We start from the raw sequence: 27,061 nt of genomic DNA, 5'->3' as shown, positions 1-27,061 counted from the left end.
GAAAGCACAGGGAAACAGATGTGTCACCTAATTCCCTGGAACTCTTGGGGGTCAGTCTCTCTACCAGACCCTCACCAGAATATATCAGGAATCCTATTTTAAACATAATTTCCAGCTAGATGAGCTCCAAGCAGGTTGAGCACTGCTAGGGAGGCAGTAGCATATTTAGGACTAAATCCTGCTGTCAGACCAGCCTGGCACAGACAGATGCAGACACAGACAAAATGGAAAATTTGGCCTCTTGGCGTGATGAGGAGTTTTGTGTGTGTGTGTGTGTGTGTGTGTGTTGTCACTGCAAGGAAAGCCAGCTTGGACAAAGTATTTTCACTGTCTTGCTCTTTGGGGGTTGTGTGACTGCAAACCAGCTGCAGATGAATCCTGGACAGATGATTAAACAAGACCTGGTGATATGGGTCCTTCCCTACAAGAAAACTTTGCCCATGCTGCTGCTCACATGGCTACAGAAGGTGGGATGAGGCTGCCATCCAGCCTAGGAGGGCTGGGGCATGGACAAGAGGGACAAAAAGAGCAGGGATGGCAGGGACAGACAATGAGGGCAGTGAGATTGTCCTGGTGGCTTCAGGCTCCTCTGTTTCCTGAGATGACTTTATAAGGCTGGTATTTGGCAAGATGTTTGGCAGTATGTCCCCTGCAGCTCATGAAAAGGCTTTGTATGAGGGGACAGCGTAGGCTGCCTTGCAGAGAGGCTGCCTTCCCACAACACCAATTAAGTATAATCTCAGCGACCCAACTGTCTTTTTCTGGGTCTGGAGCTGTTTAGCCCTCTCAGAAGCATTTTATACCCTTGCTGTTGAGCCTGGAGGAGCTGAACATAGTCCTTGTTTTTTCTATCACACACAGAGCTGACATCACCGAACTTACATTTAGCCACTCTTATACTTAGTATTTCCTCCTGCAGCATCACCACCCCCTGCTCCTCCAGGATAGTGGCTCCCACCATCTAAACATGTTTGCAAATGGAAGGGAGAGCACATCTGAGCAAAAAAATAGCCTAAGCAACATTCCCTTTGTCTTGATGCAGCTAAACAGAGTCAGCATTACTGTGCCCTTCTTTCTTCTTCTGAGCAAAATGAGATAAAATAGAAAGGCCCATCTCTAACAAAAGTCAGCACCAGCTTCCTTGGGGGAGTGTCCCTGGAGGTGTGCAAATTCAGGCTGAGCACTGTGGAGGCTGGAAGTAGAGATGAGCTCCCTCCCTTATGGTCCTTTCTTGTTTATTTGCATGGTTTTGTTGTTGTTTGTTTGTTTGCTTTGTTGTTTGGTTGGTTTTAGGGTTTTTTCCTGGTAAACCTTTCTCTATAGTGCTAGCTGTGAGGAGGTGGAGTTGGAAATTAGCCCAGAAGATTTTGTTGTGATGACTTGATATATATTTGCTGCTAACAGCACCCATGGTATACTTAGGGTTTTCTACTCCGTAAGAAGGGGCAGACCCAGCCCAGAGGAGCAACTCCAAGCTCAAGGAGAAGTGAACCCAAGAGATAAATAAGTGAATAGCAGCAATTAAAAAACCAGACCAACTCTGTGCGCTGTTCTCAGCAGGTGGCACATTGATGCAGGAGTGACCTGACCTGTAGGCTGTCCCACCCCAACACCAGCTGGTCAGCTGCAGGGGGTGTGAAACAGGAGCTACCCATCCTCTGACCTCAAAGCCTGCATCCTCCCTGGCTGTGGCCCTTTGCCTGTCCAAGAGTGGGACACACAGCATGGCTGCAGAGCAGCTGGCACAGCCCTGGGTCATGTGAGGTCTGGCTCATCTAAGCTGGGGCAACAAGAGGCAGCATCAACTGGAGTAAGTATTCATGGAGGCATGGGCTGCAGGCACAGTACAGCCTGTCATGTCAGAGAATAAAATCACACCACTGGTGAGGAGCAGGGTGATAAATTAGTGCAGTGGGTATTGTAAAAACAGCCTAGGTTGGAGCCAGTCCCTCCTGGTTGGGGCTTGGGTTTGCTTCTGTGCTGGTGGTCTTTTGTTGTGGAGAGACCTATTTCTCCTGAAGACAAAGTGCAAAAATACAATCACACTTCTATTATGCCCATAACTCACCTGTGTGATTTTATTCTTTCTTTATGCTGCTGGTTGATAGATTGCTCTAATGGTTGTGTTGACACGTATTTAATGGTATTCACTTATAATTTCATTTATTAAAAGTCTTTTCTCACTTTGAACTGCAGCATTTCTCAAATGTGGCCTATGGTGGTTTGCATTTGCTTTATTACTAATTAAAAGTAAACGCCTTTCTTGAGAACATTTCATTGCCATGCAGATGAAGCCAGCACCTTCAAATGGATTTTTTTCCACATTTTATTTCTTTAAATGTGTTACCTCCTAAAGCCTGATGAAGTAAGAATTTGAATAACTATTTTTGAAAGGTAGAATTCACTGATAAAGTTCAGATTCTTATCATCTCAATTTAACTACTTTGGCTTATTTAAATAGGGGAAAAAAGCAACTTGCAGTTCAACAAGAACAGCTTCTCCAGAGGTTTTCACTTATGTTAGCTTTGGATTGGGTTCAAACACCGTGAGGACGCCTTTATCCTGTCAGCACTTCCACACTCTGGGTTCTCATATTGACTTTTCAGCCCATAGGAGCCTGCTGCAGCACTCCTTGCTGCTGCAGTTCTGTCCAAATACACAGAGCCAGTACTACAGACTAAGTTCACCCGGGGATGCTCAGGATTGCCTGCAAGCCTCAGCTGCCACTCTGTGCTTGAGTTTTGACGCCAGGTACTTAAGGAAAAATTCTGATGCCATGCTGTTTCAGAACAAAAAGTCACCTCATTTGAATGCTTAGTCTTTGAAGGTCTCTGAAATTCTCTTTTCCAGGTGAAAATTCCATGTCGTTATGTCTGCATGTGGGATTCAACTACTCCTCTTTTCTTGCTCTTATCCTAGAGGTGGAGGCCATTGCTCTTGTTGCCTCCTTCCCCTTCCCTCTCCTCTTCCTCTATATTGCCAGTTTTAATGCACTGGTACTCCCATCCTGATCTACCAAACTAAAACCTGTTCACACTTGTGGGTCCCTGTAAAACCTAATTTCCCTACAACGTCCACAAAAAGAAATGCTAAAAAAATCAGGCATCTAAATTAAAGCTGTAGGTGCTTCCTTCATTTGGATTTTCCATAAGCCTGTGTGCTCCAGTTTCATCTTTGAATATCTATGTCCTACTTTTTATGCTTTGGGAAAAGTTGAAAGGAATAACTTTCTATGCCTTGGGAAAAGTGGAAAGGAAGAAGTTATTAATAATAAACTTTTTAAAAGTCATAACTGAACACTATAGGTCCAAAGACAAAAAATCTCTCTCATTTAACTCAGAAGTTGCTGACCAGGAAAGATGAAGGATACAAAAGAAAGGATGTCTGGAGCTGAGCTCTGGCAGTGACCCCCCACAACCTTCACTACCAATCACCAGCAACCACCTCAGGGGGAAAGGGAATGTTCTGAAACGGGACCATCCTGCTGGTGGTGTCCAGTGGTTCTGTGTCTGAGGAGACACTCACAACCCCCCAGCATCCCTCTGTCCTTTCTGTGCAGTTTCCACTAATGAGCAACAGAGCCTGAAGGCTGGTGGAGCCTGGGCATGGCTCCCCAGTTTGACACCAGTTTGGTCCAGGGCAAATGGGAGGGAACAAGGAGCAGAACTGGGCTCCCCTCAGCTTATGGACTCACCTCTGTGTAATCAATGACAAGGTCCTCTCATTTTATGTGCAAGCCTTGGGAGCAAAATGCAGGGGTAAAAAAGGAAAGAAAATTTTAAAAGGAAAAGAGAGGACTTCCAGCTTGTCTCAAGGAGGTGGCCTCTCCTGACAAAAGCAGGTAGAGCCATGCTGCTCTCCCAGGCTGGCATGAGGCACCTGTGCACAGCACAGCCCAGCTGCAAAGGCCAGCAAGAGAAGGTTGGAGTGAAGTCATGGAGACAGCAGCACTGCCCAGCCTGTAGTGTGAAACTACACACACTGTGCCCAAAGCCAGCACCAGCAGTGCTCCTGTCTGGCCCAGCTGTCATAACTTTAGTAAAGGAAAGTTCAAAGGTGAAATCTCAACACCTAAAATTCATCTACCTGTAGCCATGCTTAAAGATGTCTGGGTTGATTGATTAGCTGATACCCAGCTCTCTGATCAACCACAAACTCCAAAGCTTTAGCACTCAGTAGCATGGAAAATCCGTGGTCTTAATTGGAAAATGGGACTGAAACCCTGGGAACAGTTAGCATGGTGTCTTGTAGCTTGTCTTTCTCTTCTGAACACAAGGGCTCCCTCTGTGCAGGCATGCAGTGGTCACAGACAGGGAAAACAAGACAGTGTCTCCTCATCTGCCCACCAAGGACTGCTTTTCCAGGCATTTTTAGCTGCTGTCCACACAGCCTTTGTTGTCTCATTCCCAAGCATCTTCCAGAGCCAGCAGGCAGCTTGGAGAGGGTGAGGTAAAGCAGCAAGATGGTTCTGCGTGGGAGAAGGGAGGGAGGACAACCTCTCTGCTGTCTGGGTGTTTACAAACAAAAAGTCTGGTTTAGAAATCAAAAATAGCTATGGAAACTTTTATTTCAGCTTACACTTAAAAAATCCCCAGCCTTCTGAAGCTCAGGCTTTATTCTGAGGGAAGTTTCTTGCACAATCATTAAAGATGTGGGCTGTTTGTACTCTTGAGCAACAAACCTGCTGTAATTACTTGTGCAAACTGAGTATATGTGAAGCTTGCTTCACTTGAGGGGGCTCTGTGGCTCCCCTCCAGCAGGGAGGAAATGAACTGCCAGCCCTGCATGGTGCAGCAGGGATATGGGAGAAACACCATGGAATGCTGGAGAAGAGTCAGCAACATTCAACTTTTTTCTACTGGTGAGCTTAATATATTTTAACCTTTTTCATATTTTAGTTTTTTCTGCAATGAAGAGCTTCAGGAGCATTGCAGAAAAACCTTCTGCAACAGATACCACCCTGCTGTTGTGTTTCTGCAGCCTACATCAGCACCTGATCCATCACTCAGGTTTTATGCTCAGAAAAATTGGGAACTAACTTGCTGCATAGCACCACCCACTAATTTTAATGACAGCTAACTTAATAAGGCATGAACAAAACTAATTATTTTGTTTTCCAAAACTTGCTGAGTTGGAACAGGTTTTGAGTGAACTCTTACATGGATATCTTATAGACATTCACACTCCCAGCATTTTGGGAAACTTCTGCCCAGTTTCTAAGGATAATGCCATGGGTACTGTTTCTCCCATTTCTCCTTGGATCCACAACAAAAGTGAATAAGATGCTTTCTTTAGACACTATCTGCAAAAAGTCCTCCATCTTTGGACAACAAATGCAAAACATCATCCTACAAGTCTGACCTGTGCTCTCTTTCTCTGGCCAACACCCACTAACTCACCTCCATTACCCTCTCCTGAGTAAAGCACAAACACCATTTTTTGTCTTTCTTTTTGAGAGCGAGGTCTGTGCTCCATTTACATATTCCCTTCCTTAGGCTTTTTTATTCCTCACTTCTTGCACAGGTCTCCACCCCTTCAGAGTTCTTTTGTCTTCAGAGCACAGGCTGGAAACAGAGAAAGCTATCTGATGCTCACCTTGGGGGTGGTTTCCCCTGGATATCCAGGGCATCAGGGTTTTTTAATAAGATTTTCCAGAAGTAGACCCAGGACTTGGCGTTTCAGGATTACATCCCCTTCTGTGTCTTTTACATTATCACAATTTTTTCTTTGTCTTTTATTCTGTAATTAACCCTAACTTACTGAATTCTAAACATTCAAGCTTGAGAAGATACCTGTTGGGATTCATCATGAAAGGATCATGGTAGTTTTATAACCACCCTGGACATTTAAAGCATCTGGAATCTCGAGTACCTCAGTGCTCAGGGCTTTGGCTTTTACTCTCTCAAGTAGTGAAGATCAGCTGAGCTGAGTGAGGTGACTTGGATTTCCTCCTCCTTGTGTAACAAGGACTGTTGAATGCTGTCAGGTCTGCTTTCTGTGAGTGGAAATGACTGGTCATCACACACAGAGGCTGTTCCTCTATAGATCCATGTTGACTTTATTTAACTTCACCTGGGGAGATGATACTCTCTTTGCTGCAGCCAGCCATGACTTCTAGAGGTATATCTGCATTTCCACAAAGGTGATAAATAATTTTTCTGTGGAGGTGACTGTTTTCTCTTCACATATTAGCTTATTTTAAATATATTCCTTAGCACCTGTGTAGCCAGCTCACCCTGGCAAGGCTCGGGGTAAGGTCCCAGAGCTAAGATTTTCTTATGCTGTCAAATCTGCCACCTTCTCATTGGGTACTCTGCCACTTCCCACTGGGACACATTCACTCAGCTCTGGTTGCTGCAGAGGGTTACGTTGTCCCTCAGTTCCATTGCCACTAGGACTCAAAATGAGTAAAACTAAAACCAAGGCTTTTTTGCTGTATTTCCAAACCTTGAAAGCCCTGGAGTCATACAGCATTTTTTGTTGTGGCATCACTGTAATGGGGCACTTACAAGATCATGTTTCTTAGCAAGAATTGTTTTCATTTCCTTTCAGGCCCTGGCACCTGAGCTAGTCAATGCATTTTAAGATGCACCGAGCAGGACAGGCATTCCAATCTTAATTCCCACCAATATTTCTTGGACTGACATGAGTTTGCTGGCTGGTGACAGAAACATCTTCACACCTAGAGAGTGTTTCTGTGCCTTACCTTTTCATTGCTGCTGCCAGCAGCATATCCTCTAACTTTGAAATAAAAATTCAGCCTGGTACACCTCCTTCCTGATTTCTGCTCCCTGGGTTTCCTTGGAGGAGGTCTGGAGGTGTCACAGCTCCAGAGATGGCTGCACAGCATTGGAAAACCATTGCAGAACTAAGAATCATCCAGGTGTACATCCATGTTAAGCAAGGCACCCTAAAATCTGTTTCAGAAAACAATTGCAGACTGTATAGTGCCATGAACATTATTTTCTTTTAAGGATAGAGTAGTAACGAGTGAGAAAAGAAAAAACAAAACAAAAACAACAAACAAACAAAAAGCCAAAATGCCAGGCTACACATCAGGTTTTATGAAAAGGATTGGCTCAGTCCAGCCCTAAGTCATTGCTATTTCTTTATTGTAGGATTTTAGAACTGGAATTCTTCACAAGCCCTCCATAATATGCTGTTGATGACTCCTGTAAAGTTCTTTGTATAATGAGTTAAAAAATGACACTGGTGCCTCATTGTTGCCATTTCCACAACTTTACAGGCACATGGTGCCTCATTGTTGCCATTTCCACAACTTTACAGACCTCACTGCTGAGGTCTGTAAATCTCAGCAGTGAGGTCTTTGGCTTTTATCATCCAGATTTCCTCGGTGCTGATGACTTAACAAGATCTGACAAGATCACAACACAGGGCAGTATACCTGCAGGTAAAACAAAGGTCGCTTTGGAGTAGTTTTCTCACAGTCTAGAGAACATAAATGTTCAAGTCTTAGATGTTTTTCAGTAGCAAGGGGAGACTGGTAGCCCAGTAAATACAGTTGTGCCTGTTGGAGGTGCACCTGGATCTCCTCCATGGGCTGCTGGTGGCCTGTAAAACATCACCAGCACAAGCCCTGAGTGCCAATGAATTAATAGCTGAGATAACTTAGCAACCAGCTGTCAGATGCAGGAGAAGCAAGCACAAAACCAAATCCTTCTTGTAGCTCAAAAGGCAGTGAGAAGTTATCCCAGCCTGTTTTAAGCTGCAGGCTCCACTGTGACCCACTGTGGGGAGGAAGTTCCTGTACTGCTGGGAAGGGTGTTGCCCTCTTTGCCTGACTCGTCCACACCAGAGCTACTCATGGGTAATGCAGTGTGTATTGGGGTAATGATTGTGTATATTCAGAGGAGGACTTGGTCTCCATTGTGGACTTCTGTGTATGTACAGTCTGATTTTACACTGCTTGTTCCCATTTACATTCCCTCAAAGAATCCACAGCTTCATGCGTTCATCCTTGTGAATGTCCTCTGTAGCTAATGCCCAGTTTATTTCAGTCCCTTGGTAAGGCTCTGACATAGGTCAGAAATTCTTATGGTCATCTTTATTTCAGATGTCTCTGCTCATATTGACAGGGAATTATACCAGATTGCCTTTAAAGGTCCCTTTAAAACAATTGTTTATAATGGTCCCAACCCAAACCATCCCATAATTCTATGGTATGATGCAGTCTCATATAATTTTCTCTCCCAGCTACTGTATCTGTGCTTGCACAATGAAAAATGCATTTAAGTAACCATGAAAAAAGGCACAAGTCACCCAGTCACACTTGGCCTAGGTAATGGAAGGTTCCTTCCCTTGCTGGGGGCACTAGAAAGGCAGAGGTGTAGCACTCAAGTTACAAAGTTCTTTACAGAAGAATTACCACCCTTTCTACCCCCAGCATGCCTTGCCTCTCTTTTAGAGAACAAACTTTTTGGGTTCATTTTGAGCAGGATTGGGCCACTGTGACACGGCCAAGCAAACAGCACAAATGCTAGCAAGCATAATGTTTCCTTTCAGGAGTTTTCCTATGACTTCCCAAAACTCTTTGTTGTGATTTTCTGAGCTCTTCCTTTGCACTGGAGACTTTGTCAAGCACAGAGGCAGACTGTGAATTTGTAAAAAATTATTTTCTTGAGATGCAATCTGAATGCAGATCAGCCATGTTCCCTAGTGCCCAGTCACAGCACGAGCAACAGCACCATAAACACTGGGGCCCATCTGAGCCCCTGGGTGCATGCTTGGGCAGGGCTTCAGAGAGGAATGTTTGCATCCTGGGCAGGGGACAGCTCTCAGCAGAAGCTCTGGACCCAGTGGCGCTGGAGGGGGAAGCACAACCTTCCTGAAATGGGAGTCAGCCACCAGGAGCATGATTACCAACCTGAGAGTGACCACAAGTGTAGCAAGGATTATTTTACCCCTGTACTGGGCTCTGCAGAGCCATCAAGCCTGCTGGGGTGGGGTTGTGGGTGTGTTTTGTGCAGCAGAGCTGCCTGCAGTCTGGCAAAAATTCTGTGGTGGAGTTGGAAGAGAGACAAAATGAAGCCAAACTGCATGTTGAGATGATTGCTGCAGAATGCTTTATCTCCATCAAATTTCCTACAGCTTTCTGTTGTGTAGAGAAGTGAGACTTCCTCCTGTGACTGATTATTTTATTATTTATTAGAACATCTTGGGTACTGGCAGTTTGGAGCCCCCCATCCCAGGGCTTTAGGAGGTGTGCAAGCACTGTGAAGGCAGTCCCTGCCCCAAGCAGCCCATGATGCAAAACTGAATAATGGGTAGATAAAACAAGGAGATTGGGAGGCAGTAAGAGAAACCAGTGGGACAGGTTTGGGAGGCATGTCAGCCAGTAATGGCAGTTCACCAGTGTAATTTTAGGGGAGTTGTGCTGGTAGAGGCGTTATTTGAGAGAGGTTTTAGCTTTGGGCTGTATCTAATGGGGGTTCCTCACTACCCAGGAGACAACAGGAACTTGCTGGCAGAAAATGTGCCTGGGCTTTGCTGTGTGTTCGAGGAGTTGGCAGCAGTGGCAGCTGAGAGATGAGATGCTCTGAAGGCCTTGGAAGCCAAGGCAAGTAGATACAAGCAACTTCCTGTGCAGTGCCCTGACTGATAGATTTTGTTCACTCTGAGGATCCAGGGTGTCTGACTCTGGCAATCTGCAGGGCCACAATATTGACCGCAGTTTCCCCCTCCCCCTCTCCTTTAATTTTCCTTCCTTCCTTTGTGTAAACAAAGAAAATGCACTGGGAATTCTTTTGAAGACAGCATGGTTTGGGTTTGCACTGGAATTTCATAAGGAAGCTTACGAGACATTATAAGATGTCTTTAGAAAAAGATTCTTTGAACCTTTTATCTTAATGTATTTACCTCTGGAATACACAGGCTTTGCATTCAAGAAAAGCACTTTACAGGGAAAAAATTAAATACATAATGACTTGCAGGAGACCAGCAGACTATATCCTGAGAAATTTTACTGTGGGTTAGCACTAGGGAAATTAAACCACTGACATACTCTTGACCTTGATTTTAGCATTTCTGTTACATGATATAAAGCAATCAAGTTAGTAGGAATATTTTATTACTGTCTCCTATAAATAAAATAGGAGCAGGATGCTGTAGATCAGTATCACTCATAATGGTGTAGTTGGTAGAAAATTCTGTTTCAATATTTGGCTTCTATTATAACAGCTCATATTGCCTTAGGTGAGCGTGATAAAAAAAAAATCACATAATAACAGGTTATTGAGCAATGGACTGTAAAACCATCAGAAAAGGGTGTAAGTTTTTTTTTTTTTTTAAGTGAAAACCAACTGAATAAAGTGCCTGAAGTAATTAATGTTATTTTTCTGGCGTCCCTCTGGTTACTTTCTAGTACGTGCTGAAGACATGCTGTAACTTCTGTTAGCAAAGTACTGTTGACTTGCACGAAATAAAGAAAATTATTATGTAAAATTGAATGAGTCACATTTGTTAGGAAGGCAGGAAACTTTAAATACAATGTGTTCTTCTAACAACCTACATTGAGAGGAAATAGTGAGCACCAAGCTGTGTGTTTCATGGAGAAGTTGACTGAGAGGGCTGGTGGTGTTTTCCTTTGTCAGTGTGACAGCGCTAGCATGGTCTTGGTTAAACATTTATTGAACTAATGAAACTGTGTCTAGGAAAGAGGAGATTGCATTAGGTTGGTCCAAGGCACCTTTATTCAAGGTGTATCCAAGGCCACAGAAGTACAGCACACTTGGCTAAACCTGTTCCACCAAAGCCCAATCAAACTGCAGAGAAGATTTTGGCATTTGGCATTCTTGAGATCTTCTCTGCAGCTCTGGACAGATGAGGAAGTTTGGTACTTTTTACAGCAGTGTTTAGGAGAGCAAATGGACATGTGTATATTCTGATAGCCAGATGATTGTTTACAAATTATTCTCTAATATCTAAGGCTTCAGGGGCCCTCCTGATAGGTGCAGGGTTAGACATAAAATTAAATTACATAAAAAGCATACTGCTATAGGATTGCACAGCCTACCTATGGATATTTCACCTGCATTTACCAGCAGTGGTAGTATTGTTATAGGATTTCTTTGTCTTTGTATTGTCATGCTATCCCTTTAGCCTAGAGCCAGGTATGATGATTGAAGTGATGGGAAATAACTTCCAAGGCAGGTCATGGATCAGGTCATCTCCCTTACTTTGTCTTTGTAAGGAGAAATGTGTTCAGTGCTGCTGGGAAATAAGGGCAGCTCAAGAAGGTGATCCCTGCTGGATACCTACCCAAAAAAACCCTTTAGTCATGAGACATTGGCTGAAGTAAATGTAGAAATACAATGGAAAAGAAATCTACTGGTTTGCAATTCCATAGAACAGTACAATGATAATATGAATTTGCCATGGAATTAATTATGGGTTAAAGTTCTGTGCTAATTTGTGCCTCATAAAATAGTGAAAAGAGCACTGAGGCAACAGATCTGTCTCTTCTGAGTCACTACTTCAGCAATTACATATCTGAATATGGTGAATCTGAAATTACATTGGGATTTAGGTCTTTAACAAAACTGGTGTTCCAGTGTCTCTAGCTGCTCTCCTGCCAGACTCACTCTTTTTTGTTAGAACACGTTTTGTGAGATCTTGGTTTAACATCTGTTCAACCAGTTCCTATGCAAAATCTTGACTTATAAATAAAACATGTAATATATACGTATGTGCTTGCGTGCATAGACCTACATGCATCCATGTAGATTTTGCTGCTTTGTGAATTCCTAAATGCTTTTACAGTCAGACTACTTTGCTTTGGTGGCAAACGCTGCAGGCAGACACCTCTATGATGAAAGAGAGGAGTGATTCCTGCAGCTCTGTGTCGTAATCTGTGCAGGCACAATTCCTGCCTGCTGAAAGGGCTGATTGCACAGAGGCTCCCCAAGTGGAAGTAAGGAGTCAGCTTACCAGCTGTGTCCCTATCAACTGATCCCTGCCATAATTTAATCTCTTTTCCTCCCCACTGTTTATGACGTGCTTTGTTTTGCTGTTAATGTTCCTCACCTGATGTTCAGATTCACTCCTGCATCACAGCACCCAGCCCTGATCCTTGCTACATGTCTGTCAGAAACCAAACCAGTTGTGCCAGAAGTCTTAGAGCTAATGGGGAGACTGGTTCCATTATGACTAGCCCCCATGGTGGATGAATGGAGTTTGATAGATCTCAGTGTTAGCTAAGATGTTAGATTCTTCACTTGGTGTGTCTCCCACTGGGTGCTGAGCTCTCTGCTCTGAATTGGTTTTCCCTGATACCTTCTTTCTTATCTGAACTTTTAGAAATGGTTTTCCAGTGCCAGTTTTGCTTTGGTTTCAGTGGATATGCCTGCACTTTCCAGTGGCAAAATCCTCTTTGGACAGATGGTGACTGTGAAAATCCCCAGCCTCTCCATTTATAGAGACCGTGAGAGCAAACTTGCCTGCACAGCAAAGTGCTCCCATAAATAGCAGGCTTATTTGGTAAAGAGTGGTTTTGTTAGGCAAGCAAGGGAGAGACATTGCATGGTAATTTTGTATCATGAGATATTTAGGTTCAGAAATATCTTTATCCGCTTTGGGAATGCAAAACTTCCTGTTTTGACTTGCACTCTAAATATATATAATTTTTAAATTACAGGTTTACGTCAAGAGAACAATTTAGTCAAGTACTACTTTCTTTGGAGAATACATCCTTGTTACTCATAAATTAGGGCATGCATTCAGGCACAAAGTATGTACAGATATATTAATTAAAACCCATGATCCACATCATGGGCTTTCTGCTGGAAACAGCTCTTTAGGACATGGGTGCAATTGATACAAAGCTGACAAAATGAGTGACAAACAGGGTCTGACTGGAGGTGAGGGGAGTTACTGGTCAGGAAGGACAAGAGGACATGTTGGAGATTTTGGAGGATCCAGTTCATGCCTTGATGTAGCCTGTCTGCACAGCAGAGCTGAGGTAGCCTGAGATCAGGGTGTGCTTTGCCTTCTGTCTTCCTCTGCTCAGACAAACTAGCAACCTCACAGGGCAAAGTCAACCAAGGTTCAGCCTTGTTTGGCCACCCCAGAACCTGAAACCTAGAGATTTGTCCTTCAGTACTGGGCTGTCTCTGTGCTGAGACTTGCCCTAGTCCCTTGATTGCAAAGAACCAAGTAGGAAGATGCCCCACGTTGTGGATGTCCTTGTTAAGGAAACTTTCCTGTCTGGAGGCACCCAGCTCAAGCTGTCATTTTGTTATTTAGTTATTGCACCGAGATTTAATTATTATTCTAAAGATTGGGCCTTCTGAGGCTCTGATATGGGGAATCTGAGGTCGAGCCAGTAGGGAAATGTGGCATCACTGTGAGACTGTGGTGTGTGGCACTATGAGGGGGCCTCAATCCCACCTTAGGTGGTGTGAGCTCGACTGCCAGAATTGTTGGAGAGGGAGGTTTCCTTGTTACTCCAGCTAGATGTGTTGCAGATAATACTGTAAGGGGTTTATCCACCAGGGACAGTGCCTTGGACATGTCTCCAGAGTGCATTGCTTTCAAAGGGTAGAAGTTTGCTACCTGCTCTCTAGACAAGGACAGGATAGTTCAGGGATGAAGGGCTGCTGGGATTTTGTTCAAGGGGCAGCCTGCTGCAGTAAGAGTGGGAAATGTACAGGTAGAATAAGCTTTACTCCAGGTCACACCTATGAGAGTTGCAGGAAGGATGTAAGTGGCCTGGACAGTTCTAATGGTGTTTTTTCCAAAAGCTCGGCAGTCAGGGAGAGATCCAGAAGGTTCTTAGTCAAAAGTTTGGACATATTTGTTTCATGGGGAGTTCACCCCCAACAGTTCTAACGCATAATCATGAGAAGATTGTCCCTCTAAAAACAATTTTCCATGTGTTTTCTGGTGGTTGCTGCAATTCCTGAGGTTTATAGTGATCCATAAGCAACTTTATCATGCAATGCAAGCACAGTGTTTGACTGTGTTAAAAGACTTATAATATGTAAAATAGCATAATTACATACTCTTCTGAATACTGAATAGGGGTAATCTGTATGCAATTCAAAATAACATGCTTAGAAATGTGTGTTTTTCTCCCATGCACACTGCCATAATAAAAGTTGAACCTGTCCCAAGGAACATTTGTGGACATCAGTATCACATCCAGCAGCAAAACATCAGTGCTAAGACCTTGAATACAACCTCTGCCTTCCTCTGGGGCTGGGAATGGGAATCAGGTTAATTCTGCTAGACTTTGAACTGCTTAGTGCACTTCCTCCCATGGAAGCCAGCTCCTAATTTACACAAATGGCCTGGTTGCGTAGGTCTGCTGCAGAAGGAAGATGGTTAGTTTGTATATCCTGCTGTCATTTAGGGCATTTTATGGGGTTAAAAATATGAGAAACAACCATCACCATTGCAGTGCCCCTCCAGAGTTGCATCTGATGTAGCATAGGCAGTGATGTGTTTTGGTGTCACACTGGCTGATGTCACACACCTGAGCTTTTAAAAGGATCTGTGTGTTCCATGGGACAAGCTCAAATGCTCACGTTCACTGAGTACATGCCTAACTCTCAGCCTTTCCCTAATTTTAGAGTAATCTGCATTACTCTGTGTAGTACATCCTACACAAAACTGCCCCAAGGAATATTTGGTTCCCAGTACAGAGGATAACAACATCTGTTTGTGACCACTGTGGTAAAGTGAAATTGCTGTAAGAGTTTGGCAATGAGTTTTGAGTTTTCCCCATTAAGCTGATTCAGCAAAGCTAAAATGAAATGGCCTGTCAGAGCATGCCAAAGGGAGCCATTTACTTCTCAGAGAGCTCACAAAGTGTCTCTTTGTTTGTTTTCCCCAGTATCTCAACCCCAAAACTTTCAGGAAAATGACAAACAACACCTCATTGTGTTTATGTAAAAGAAATTAAAATTATTGTGCCCAGCTAGTCACTGGCCTGGCTTCAGCCCAGAATGATTCTGGTTAAAAAAACCTTTGCAATGGATGTACCCACCCTCCTGCTCCACAGTGCTGTGAAATCTCTGAACCAGGGTCGCTGTATCACTGGTAACACAGGATGTGCTGAGAGCCTGCTGGGCCCACCCATGCTGCAGAAGTCTTGGGTATAGAAGATCCCCCAGCTTCCTCCACTTACTAATCTTTCTCATATCATTAGATATCCCCTTTGGAGCCAAATTCCAAAAAGAGTGCCCATCCTATTCCTTTTCATATTGGCAATGTTCTTCTGTCCAGCACATATACACACACACAAACTGGTTCCAGCTGTTGTAAATTATAGCACAGAAAATGCTTTTTTCTTTAAAAAAAGTGAATGGAGGATCAGCACACAATCCAGACAGTGAGGGAGTAAATGTTTCTCATTAGTGAGTAGATCTTTCACATGTTGACCTGCATGCCTGTGTTCCTTAGCTAGTTCCTTGCTCTTAGTTGACTTGGGTTGGACTGGAACACTTGCTGGTCATTTTTTAAGATCCTTTACCTTCTGTGAGGACAAATTGGTTGCTCTATTTTGTTTGAAAATTGCACTTCAAGAATTCTCATCTTGTCTGGAAAGAACATTTTGGTCCCATTTTTGGCCTGAATCTTGGGTTAGCTCAGCAACATTCGCAGGAGCAACAATGCCTTTATTAAAGGCCATCACTAAAGCCTCTCACCAAGTCTCAGAAGGAAGGCAATAATGTTGCTAAAAGGTTGTCTGAGACTTTTGCTGTCCTAATAATTTTTCCTTGGGACATATTCCGGTTTGTATTAAGATATTTCATATGTAGGAGAAATGGTATTTTTTTCCTCTAGGTATGTAAGTTACTCAAGAGGTCAAAGAAATGTTGTTCTTAGAGTATGCAAAAAGATTACAGTGGACGGAAAAAACAAATCATCCTTATCTTGTTGGACTGTTCTGCTCCTGCATGATGGCAAGTTTTCTGCTTACATTGATCTGTTTGAAATGTGTTATGGATTTCTGCAACTAATAATAAGCAGCTTAAGTGTTGAATAGCAGATGGGATAGAAACAGACCTGGTACAGACCCACCAGAGAGGAAAATATGTCATTCACAAAATATGAAATCCATGCCTAATGGCAGTTGTTTGCATTTCTCTCCTTATCGGTCCTCAGCCTTCAACTCTGTATTTTGGTCATTGAAGCATCTCATCTGACAGGCTGATTTGTGTTGCTGCTCAGGCAATACAATGAACAGTAAAACGAAGCCAAGTGCTAGGAATATATTAGAACAGTTGCCAAAAAGCACTGAGAAAAATCTGCTAAAATTAACACGTGCATTGTTTTCCTTGAAAACATTATCTGTCCTGAAAATGGAGTTCAAGACAGTCATGTTAAATTGGCTTGGGCCGATTTCTAATCTTGTTTACACTGATGTAATTGACATCAGAGGTTGGCTTGCAGCATGCTTACACTCCACCTCAGTGCCATTAGCAGTGACTGCAATAGAACTAAAGACAATTTTGGAATATGTTCTACTTTACGTCATATATCCATGACAATGCCACTTAGCAAATGAGATGTTTCTTTTATCTGTCTGCAGGAAATGCATAGATCAAATTAAGGCCCAGCCAGAAAGAAGCAAACAGACCTCACAGCTAAATTTTAAAATATTCCATTGGCTAAAGTTTTTCTTTGCAAGAAACATTGCTCTGTCTGTAAGTAATTTTTGCTTCAACCACAAAGAATACATTGGTGCACAGAAAATTTCTTTCAGGAATGGCTAGTTAACCTAGCAATTTCAATCTGCTCTGAGTGTGGGAACAGTAAATAACCTTGGTTTCTGCTTTTCTACGTTACAGAAAAGCTCCATGATCTGTTAACTCCTTAGTCTGTATGACTCTTTGTGGAGACAAGACTGAGAGCTTCTAATGACTTCTGCCAGTGCCATTTTCCAAACCTGATATCAAAGACTAGACAAGGAAACAATGCACTCGGGCAACACATGCTAAAGAATCCCAGTCTGATTATGCACAAACTGTCAGGAGTTTTTTTATTATATTTCAAACAAATATTCTGGGACCTGACAAAAATCTATAATGGCTGAAGTTAAGATCATATCACCTGGGAAACCAGACCATTTTCAAATATCACCCAATTTTCTGTACACTTGTTGTTCCTGACAGTTCCAGCAGCATCCAGCAGCATCTCCAGCAGTACTGCAAGGCAGTAAGTAGAGGGTTCTATAGAGGCAAAAAAATAATTTAGGTCTTTTCTAGCCTTAACAATTCCATGATTCTATGATTCTGTGTCCTCCATGTTTGCATATATTTAAGGGCTCATGCACATTTATGTGTGCCAGGGAGGTTGAGATTAGATATTAGGAAACATTTCTTCACTGAAAGCACTATCAAGTATTGGCACAGGGTTCCCAGGGAAATGGTGGAGTCACCATCCTTGGAGGCATTTAAAAGATGTGTATTCATGGCACTTAGGGACACGGTTCATTGGTGACTGGGCAGTGCTGGGTTAACAGCTGGACTCAATCTGAAGGATGTTTTCCAAACTAAACTATTCCATGATCCTCTGTGTGCTCACTCAGGGATGGGCCCAGCACAGAGCACCGCTGCTGATTCACTGGCAGAGCTTCAGCCCCTTCTCACTCACCGGTTTTCACGCTTTGTCTGAGCCAAATGCCAAACATATTTGGCTCTGTTGTGCTGTGAGGTTTAATGAGCTCACAGAAAGGAAAATCCCCTCAAGACATTGCAATAGAAATTAACCAAAAGACTTCCTCTTGGGGAAATGCCCTAGCAGGCATGAATCAAACGTCAACAACATGTAGATTACAGAAAGTCCTTCCAACCCAGTGCCATATATGGATCATACCCAGCAGGATGATCCCAATCTGGATCAAAATCAGCACAGGCAAGGAAAAGGGCTTTCTAGAGCTGAATGTGAATGTACAGGTTGGCAGACAAGAGTCTTCAGTCTTCACTTGGAGTCCACATATTGTGTGCTGGTTGTGGGTTCATTTCGTTTCATTTGGGGTTTTTAGTTCATTTTACACACAGTTTCCATGTGCAAATATCCATGCTTTCCCCTTTATCTGTTCAGCCATGAGATGGTTATCCTGTTATCTGCAGGAATCATCAACCTGACAAATCTTAACCCAGTGGTGGCTGAACCTGTGAAGTCTCCTATTTGCACTGTGGCAGCACAGCATATGTGGCATGAAGTTTTCAGCTGCTTGGAAATTTTGGCTAGCATCAAGTAGCATGAGCTACTGTAAACCCAAACACAAACATTAATTTCTCTCTGTTCTGGCTATCAAGCCAGATGTATGGTCCTGGGTGCAGGGACCCCAAGCTCCAGCTGAGGACTCAGGTAAATGCCTTTTCATTTGCACAGTTAACTTTCAATGTGTGTCTGTGTGAAACAGAACTTTCTCAGGAGCAAGCTCTGGCAGGACAAACTCACAAAGCCTCTCATAGCCCATCATCTCTTTCCTGACTTTTGTGAAGGTGCACTTCTTTGACCTAAACATGCATATTGAGCCACAGGTAGTCAAAAGAAGCATGAACACAAACACAACTGCTTTTTCTCCTGAGGGGAAGGATGAAGGATGCCAACCAGCATGTGCTAAAGTTTGGTTGTGTGACACAGCACAGACAAGCCCAGCACAAGGCGTGAAAGCAATCTGCTGGTCTGTAGATACAGCCAAGTGCCTTGTGCAAGTCATGTGTGCTATCAGTAGAGACCTCGCTGTGTCCCATGAGAATGGCCCAAGCCACAGTCCCATGTGGGCTAAAGGGGGAATCTGGCCCAAGCCACAGTCCCATGTGGGCTAAAGGGGGAATCTGGGATGTAGCACCAGGCTCAGCAGCTGAGCAGCCTGGGAAAGCTGCTGGGAAAGGGTAGCATTAAAGGTAGAGGGACATGTGGCACAAAAAAGGGCTGGTGGCACCAGTGGGGCATCAGGAGATTGGGTTTTGTGGGAAAATTTTTATGGGGCAATCCAGCAAGTTTGGAAGACAACATGGTGAGGAGAGAATACAGAAGACAAAACTTGTGAGTGCAGAACATGACCTTCTCATGTGCTTGTGGTCTGAGGGAAAGAGAAGGAACAGCTGTGTGTGGTGGCTGCAGGAGGTGAAGTATATAGGCATTATAGAAGCACCAACACCACCTTAACTAAGCCACAGCTTCAAAAATGTATCCCTGACTGCAGGAGGTAACACGGGTGCTGTGTTTAAAAGCCCCACCTGCTGATGGACCAACAACATCCATGAGGGTGGAAGAGAGCCTAGGGAAGGGGGAAGTCAGCTCTCTGTGCCCTGTGCAGAAATCTCCTGGATTAAAGGTCTGTAGTTGTAGATTTAGGTCTGTAGCTCTGGTCCCTTTCTCCACCAGGCACAAATATCACTCATTTTCCCTGCAGAAGGGACCTCCAGAGCCCTGTGCAAGGCTCCAGCTCAGCACACTGCTGTGCACATTCCTGCCACTGGCTCCAGCTGTGAACATCTCCCAGCATTGCTCCCAGTGTTAATGAATGTAAGATGTGCATCCAATCACACAAATGGAGAGCGTATATCTACATATAAACTGGTCTGTTTTTAAATCCTTAGCAGCAATATCCAGCTCCTATGGCCATCACCCAGCCCAAAAAGCCTCCAAATCTTCAACAATGCAAAAATGTTTGACTATTCTCCTCCTCTGACCAAATGTCTCTCAGCAACATCTGCAAAAAGTTGTAACTTTGCAATATAAAACAAGGTCATGGCTGTCAAGCGACACAAGTTTGAAGTTGAGGTGTTACATCTACCTGTGTCTCACAGTGATGAGCCTGAATTTAAAGCAGCAAAGTGCATTATGCAGTTAGGATCACAGGATCTTTCCAGTATTTTGGAAATGTGTTCTTTTTGTTGTCAGTCTATCCTATAGTTCCCTATTTAGTTGTTTCTTTTCTTTTCCTTTGGACACCCAGATCTCAGATTTAAAATCAAATGCTGCTTTTAAATAATCATTGAATGGTGGGATTTGCATTCTCACAGAATGAACTGTTAGCCCATGCAATTCAATAAAGGAAGGTCCTCTGCAGCAGTAGAAATCTTGCTGCTGCAAATTGCAAACAACTCACCTTTAATATGGCTCTATTTCCCTGGATATAGTATGGTCTAAATCTAGGGGATGAATACTTTCTTTATGGCAGCAGTGCCTTCCATTTCTGTTAAAAATTGCACGATCTTGTTCTGCCATTTTTGCTAAAATAATTAAGCTTCTACAGAGATTTCTGGTGTGGAGACACCAGCAAGCCACAACAATGAATTTGTAATGATCTAGTTGGTAGGGATTTTATACTTAGTGTGTCTTTTTTGGTACTTTTGAATACTGTGAAAAATACCTATTAAATTATATTAAATTATCCTCTATTTCTTGCAGACTTCCTTCTTCTCTCCTTCTCCCTGATAGCATGGTGCAAGGCCTGTCACTACAATAAAGGGACACTGAAGTAAAAAAGACATCTGTCATGGATTTGGCCAGATGGCATATTTCTGGTTTTATATCCAGTTGTGAATTGGGAAAAAATTAAATTAATAATTTTGAACAGAAATTGAGATCTGAAGAGAGATCAGAAAAGTAAAATCTTTTTGTTTTGTTGCTATTAAAATGAAACAGCATTTTTTCTTTCAAAAGCTCATTTTTAAAGCCAGCTAAAAGGTCTTATCTCATGAAAAGTAAATGAAATGTCTAGTATTGGGTCAAATAAAATGCTTATTTGAACAAAGCTGTGGGTTTTTTTGAGCATGTCCTTTTTGCAACCATATCAGCTATGCAATTATTTAAATTGAAATAATCCTGCTCTGATCTATAAAACTATAGACCAAGACTAATTTCTTTAATACTCACCCACTTTCCTTGGAATACTATCAAAGTATCTGGACTAGTACCCAAAAATTTAATCAACATCAGAGCGTAAAATGCAGTTTTATGCACTCTAACTGAGGCAATGAAAAGGTAGTTACAATTAAATCCTTCCTTTGAGCAATACTTTCTTTTTATTGAATACTTTTCAAAAACAGGAAGATAGACAAGAAACAGGAACTGGAAATTTTTACATCTCATGCATGACTGATTGTTAAACAAACGCATAAATCTGTTCATTATTGTTCAGAGAACTGAAGAAAATATTCCTTCACTGTTTCTAGCAAGCTGTACTCCATGGCCAAAATTCAAGGGAATTTTGTTGCTGTTAACACAGTAGTAAAAGGTGTGCTGGGATCCCTGGGGTCCCCTGGCTTGCAGGTTGGTAGAAGACACATGCTGGTCCTGGGCACAAATGCCACACAGCTGATGGCCGAGTGACCCAGGGTGGAGATCAAGGTGTGGAGTACAGGCTGAGGGATGTGCCAAGGTGCTGTCCCATGTGCTGCCACTGATTGCAGTGATTGGGCACCCTCTCCAGCTCTAGCAGCACAGCTTCATTCTTCATTTCAGTGAGGCACACCTGGCCAAGCTGCCCCTGCTGCCTCAGAGGCAGACTCTGAGATCTTACTCCCAGGACAGGTTTCCATGTGGCTCTGGCTCCTGCAGCAGGTCCCAAAACATCCTGACTGGCTGGAATGCTGTGTGTCATCTGATTGCTGGTGCCCACTCTGTCTCTTCCATCCTGCTCTTGGGAGGGGGAAAGGAGAATTTTCAGAGCAGCAAGAGTCTGTGGATAAACAAACAAATAGCATGGTTGACTATGAAGACCCTTGAAACTGAGGTAGGAAGAATGAAGCAGTTATGATGGCAGAGAAAAATCTATCAGTGATCCCTCAGCAGGAGGCACCCTGGGTGCTCTTTGGCTTCTGCACCTACTGATACCTTTCTGTTCAGCCTTTGCCCAACAAGCACAGCACCATCCTGTTTCCTAAGTCCTGGTACAGTTTTTGAACCCATGCACTCTGGTTTGACACTTCAGACACAGCCTGTCATGGTGCTGAATGTGTCCCTGCAAGCATTGCCAATAGGGCCCAACTCAAATGTCCCTAAGGGCTCCAAACCTCGTGGCAGCCCATTTTGGTGCTGAAATCAGGGAACAAAATGTACTGCTGTGTACAAGTAATATGAGTGCAAAACACATCTTTGAATCCCAAACACTGGGCTTGTGGTTTTATACCCATTTGCAGTGACACCTCTTCTCAAACTGCTACGGTTGCTGCAGCTTCTCTAGGACCACATACCTTATCAATATTTTGGCATTCTCTTGTGAAAGATTGGAGAACCTTCAGCATGTTTTTCCCTTGGCCTCTCTCAAAAGCACTTATGTTAAGCTACTGCTGAAGGAACACATTTGGATTGCATCTTTGATGTCGTAGGCTACATGACAACAATGATTATATGATGTATCTTGAAATAGGGAAATACCAAGAAACATTGCACATATTGCATTCATCAAATCTGCCTGGCCAAAGCAGACCCCTTAATAGATATATTTAGCACATGAAACAACACTTAAAGACTGTTTTTCATTTTAGCTTTTTATTCTCCCTCAGACAGTCAGAAATACTCTGCATGTGCAACTGAAACCTTTGTTAAATTAGGCTTAAAGGGCTCATATTTATTCATTTTGGATCACTAAATCAAGTTGTTTTCTTGCCTGTGATGAAAAAAAACTCCTTATAAGTGATAGTAAAACACTGGACAATTTGATCTTTCCATGTAATTAAGTCAAGCAACTTTGTTTGCAGTGAAGAAGATACCAGCAATAAATGCAGCCTTTGAGACCACAACAGAAAACCCTCTAATTTCAAGAGATATTGCTAGCACACATCAAACTAGACATGAGGAATTACCAGCTCCTAGAATGATTAGCATCACTCTCTTCTGTGAAAAGTGACCTCCAGTCTAAGAGCTTCATACAGAAACAGAATGAGTTTGAATTACTAATCACATTTAGGCCTCATCAATGTAACTAACCAGCTAATCCTATTACGTTTTTTTTCATATATTGCTTCAGAAAATTGTTAGAGACCAGTATGGTATACTGCCATGACAACCAGAGAGAGGTTCCCTGCTGCAAACACAGCCTGTCCCCTTTCCCTGTGGGGGCTCTTTAGAGGAGGAGAGCCTGGTGCAGGTTTTTTACTTTTAGCACAGTTTGGCAGGACTGATCATCTGCTGGGCAGGTTGGCTCAAGTCCTTGCCTAAGGCACTCATCATCATTGTCTGTTGTCAGCCTTTCCCAGAAGAGGATGTCCTTTTTTCTTGACACAGTCCTTCAGCCTCAGAGGCTTGGATTCTTCAACAGAAGCAGTGACTCAAGAGAATCTGAATCAGCCATGAGCAAGCTGATGTTCACCTTCAGTTTCTAACTCCCAGCTACTCCAATGATGTTTATACAATTCCTCTCCTTTCCTAAAGTCCCTTGCCAGCTGCTGTCATGCTAAGTTTAAAATGGGCTATTGATTTTGGCCCTTAATCATTCTCTGTAGTCTGACCCCTTTAGTACCTCTTTGATAGTGCAAAAAACCATAAACATTGTTTTTTAAAAGAAATTTTCTCTTTCCTTTTTCTTAATAAACACTTCTGAGAGTTCAGAAGTATCTTTTCTGTCAGTTACTGACATTCATCCTGGCTGGTCTTTCTTGTATTTTTTATTTTCCCTTCTCTACCTGTTGTTTCTCAATGCTCTCCTTTGCCATTTACTGCCAGTGGCTCTTAAGGGGAACCTGGGTTTGCCCTCCAGCTCACTGGGACCCATCAGAGTGCACTTTCACATTCACCTTCCATGGGCTGGGTTTTATGCAGAAAAGTGCAGAGTACCCAGGTCAAGTGGGAGCCTGGCAAGCCCCAGTGGTCCCTCTGGCAGCCAGAGCTCAGCAGTGCTCTGCAGTACAAACCTGCTGCAGAGTTTATGCACAGGCTAGCACTTCACCCTTCAGATGTGATGGCTGAAACTGCAGGACTGGGTGGGGAAGATCCTACCTTGGGCACATTTCAGTAAATCAGTACTAAAAGCCTTTCCTCCTGCCCCTCCCACCCAGGAAAATGCACTGGGTTGAGTTTGGCTAGTCTCTGTGTCCCAGAGAGCTGATGGATCCCAGAGCCAAGCACCCAGAAGGCAATAGTGGAAGGAGACCATATTCCAAAACCCCAAACCATTTCACCCAAAGCTGCATTGCTGGGCAGGGAAAGGAACTCTGGGGAGACAAGACTTCATCCTGGCAGCTCCCTCACATTCCCTCGGAGCCGAGGCGCCAGTGTCCAGGGTTTAGATCTGCAGCACCTGCTCTGCTGGATTTGCAGCTGGAGGCCAGTTTGCTGCCTTAATTTTTGCAGTGCCTAATCCTTCTTAGCTATGCTCCTAAGAACTGTATGGATCCCAGGTCTCAGGTCTTCTGTTGGCCTGCAGTTTTGGTCCACAGCTGGCTGGATCACTGGTGGGTTCCGCAAAAGGGGCAGAAGCAATTTCTTCCTGTGGCATAAGAAGCACCCCAACCTCCACCTCTGACCTTAGATTTTCCTCATTGTCTGGGCCAGGTGCCACTGGACCTTTTTTTTTTTCTGAGTTAATCTCCTTGAAAATCTTGTGAGAAAACAGGGATGTGCAGGAGATCAAGGAAGAGGAGGGAGGGTCTGAACTGGGAATCCAGACCAAAAGTGGGGGTGAGTAAAACCTGGCTGTGTTGTGGAGGACCCAGGACTGAGTTATATGAGAGGAAAGTCATGGGATGACTTTGGATGGTGCTGGGAAATGAGTGCGAGAGAGGGGGGCAAGGTGGGCAGCAGTGTTTTGCAGACTCAGAAGAGAGGTATGAGTGCCAGGAGACACAAGAGCAGGAACTTGTACAAATCAAGCTGGGAGAGACTGTAGCTCAAATCTAATGGCTGTGGGGATAGAGGGAAAAGAACATTAATGTAATTTTTCTAAATCCCAGTCTAAGAACTAGATTCCTTGAGAAAGCCTTCGGATTAACTGATAGCACCACACAAAATATGCAGACATAGCTTACATTTTTCTCAGGCTTTAACTACCTTAATATCTCAGATAATAGAAGGATGTCAGAAAGATTTAAACACCCAGAAGCCCTTGGAATTTGTTAAGCTCTCCCAGAAGTTAATTAGACCTAGTCATTGAATCTGGAAAATTATTGCACTGTAGGCTCTTATTTTTTAAATTTTTTTTTCTTTCACCTGCAGTGCTCCATACTGGGGTTCACACTGTCCTGTGGCAGCCAAAGGATCCCTTTTGGCAAGACCAAAAAGTCCAGCATCTTATCTTTTGCTAAAAGTCTCAAGGAAGGTGTGATCTTCTCCAGGACTGTAGCAAACTGGATCAGCAAGGCTAGGCTTAGCTACAGACCATGACTGTCAAACCCCAGGCCTGGCCTCTGTGACCTGAAGCTTTCCTACCTCCTCAATCACGATGACAAACATTTAGGAACTGAGCAGTTTCACATGTTCCATAAAGACAGGTAATATCCCATGAGATTTTACTCCCAAGTTAATCCCTAGCTCTTTTTGGGGAGAAATAGATCAGAAAGCAGCCAAAGCAACAGCCACCATTTTGTGACACATGATGCTTATTCACTCACATCAAAACACTTCAATAAACTCTTTTTCTTGAGTTACTATTTCTCTTTCTTAAAGGGAAGAAAAGCAAGGATAATATATCACAAATTTTAATAGTCAGTAATGAATTGAGCACCAGATAGCTCCGCATGAAATAATCTTTTCTACATTTTTACAAATAGGAGATTTCAAAAAGTGTAGAGGGGTTCTTCTATTAGGAGACAATTGGACCAAAAGATCATTAAATGAAAATATTTCACAAAGTGAATTTCTGCCTTCTGAACACCTGTAGTCATAGATTTCTTTCCAAAATCTACCAGATCCAGGAAAGCTCAGTGTGCCTGCAGGATCATTCATGGAGGAGCCCACAGGGGAGGAGTGAGCTGTGGCCACAAACTGACCTGCTGACCTATCAAGTAGGCAGCTCCCTCTTCCTTCTGTCCTACAAGTCCTTATCCTGCCTGTGTGTGCCCTGGAGGAGGCCAGGGAGAGGATGCAAGAGGAGCAGATCGGCTGCTCCTGACAAGTCCCAGTTTTGACTGCAAGGAAAAGTTAACAGGAAGGTCAACAGAGTGATGGCTTTCAGGCATCCTGTGCCCTGTACAGCAGAGGGTACCTGAGGTTTCTCATCAGCAATTTCAAACATGAACTACACCTCCAGCCTCCATCACTCACATTGTCTTGAGACAGAAGGGAAAGGGCAGCTGTCCCTCAAGGTGGGTGGCTGCCTGCTGCCCTCTGGGTTTTCCTGAGCCTTGGTTCTGGGGTTACATTTTTAAAATTATTGATACCCCACATCGTTTTTCCCTCTAGGGATTTCAGAGTCCACTGGCCTGTGAGTTCAGCTATCTCCACTCTTCTGCAGTGTAGACCATACATGTCTTTGTCCTCTTCTCCTGCAAATGCACTGCTCTCTGTACCCCCCCCCCTTTCCTAGCACATGTGAGAGGCCCACAGAGATGCTTTCTGCAGTCAGATGAACACCTTGAGCACCCCATAACCTCACTGCACCTTGGCATTGGGCTCTTTTTCTCTCTCTCTCTGTAATTTCTGGGGGTACTGCTGTCCCTGCCTTTAGTGGCAATAATCAAATACTTCAGGTCTTTTGTTCTGCAGCCCCACACAGACCCACCAGCACCTGAAGCAGAGTCAGATTCTGCCCTGCCAGACCTCACCACGGGGCTGGGTCCTGGGTCCAGTCTGGCTCAGGTTGCCTCTCTGGAGCAGGACAGGACAAGTTATATGATCCAAGTGCAGAGCATCAGAGACAAGAGCCCTTCAGCTGAGCTCATCCCCTTTGTCTCCACTGAGAACGATGGGGAGGGAGAGATGTCCATGTGGTAGCATTACACTAATCTCATTTATGCGTCTGCTTTAGGATGGAATGAATTGTGCCCCAGATTCACTGACTCCAGATACTCAGATTGTGGTGACCACTTCAGATAAAGGTGTCTACAAGCCTGCCAGAGGAACCACACCCTGTGAGACAAGTTGCTCTGAAAGTGTGTGGTTAACTCAGCAATCTCCTGAGACAGGTCTTTTTCTGGTTTAC

General features: G+C 43.6%; 1 long non-coding RNA gene across 1 annotated transcript in view; it reads left to right on the top strand.

Annotated features, from left to right (window-relative positions):
• Positions 1–1,420: 1,420 nt before the first annotated feature.
• Positions 1,421–27,061, top strand: part of LOC132324662 (uncharacterized) — a 47,477-nt gene continuing 21,836 nt past the window's right edge. Inside the window, exon 1 of the long non-coding RNA XR_009485699.1 lies at positions 1,421–1,810. This is a non-coding gene — a long non-coding RNA (uncharacterized LOC132324662). The remainder of the gene's footprint in view (positions 1,811–27,061) is intronic.

The sequence above is a fragment of the Haemorhous mexicanus genome, chromosome 1 (assembly GCF_027477595.1).
Source record: "Haemorhous mexicanus isolate bHaeMex1 chromosome 1, bHaeMex1.pri, whole genome shotgun sequence".
NCBI classification, from domain to species: Eukaryota; Metazoa; Chordata; class Aves; order Passeriformes; family Fringillidae; genus Haemorhous; species Haemorhous mexicanus.
Note: the sequence above shows the minus strand (reverse complement) of the source record. Positions and strands in the feature narration are given on the sequence as shown.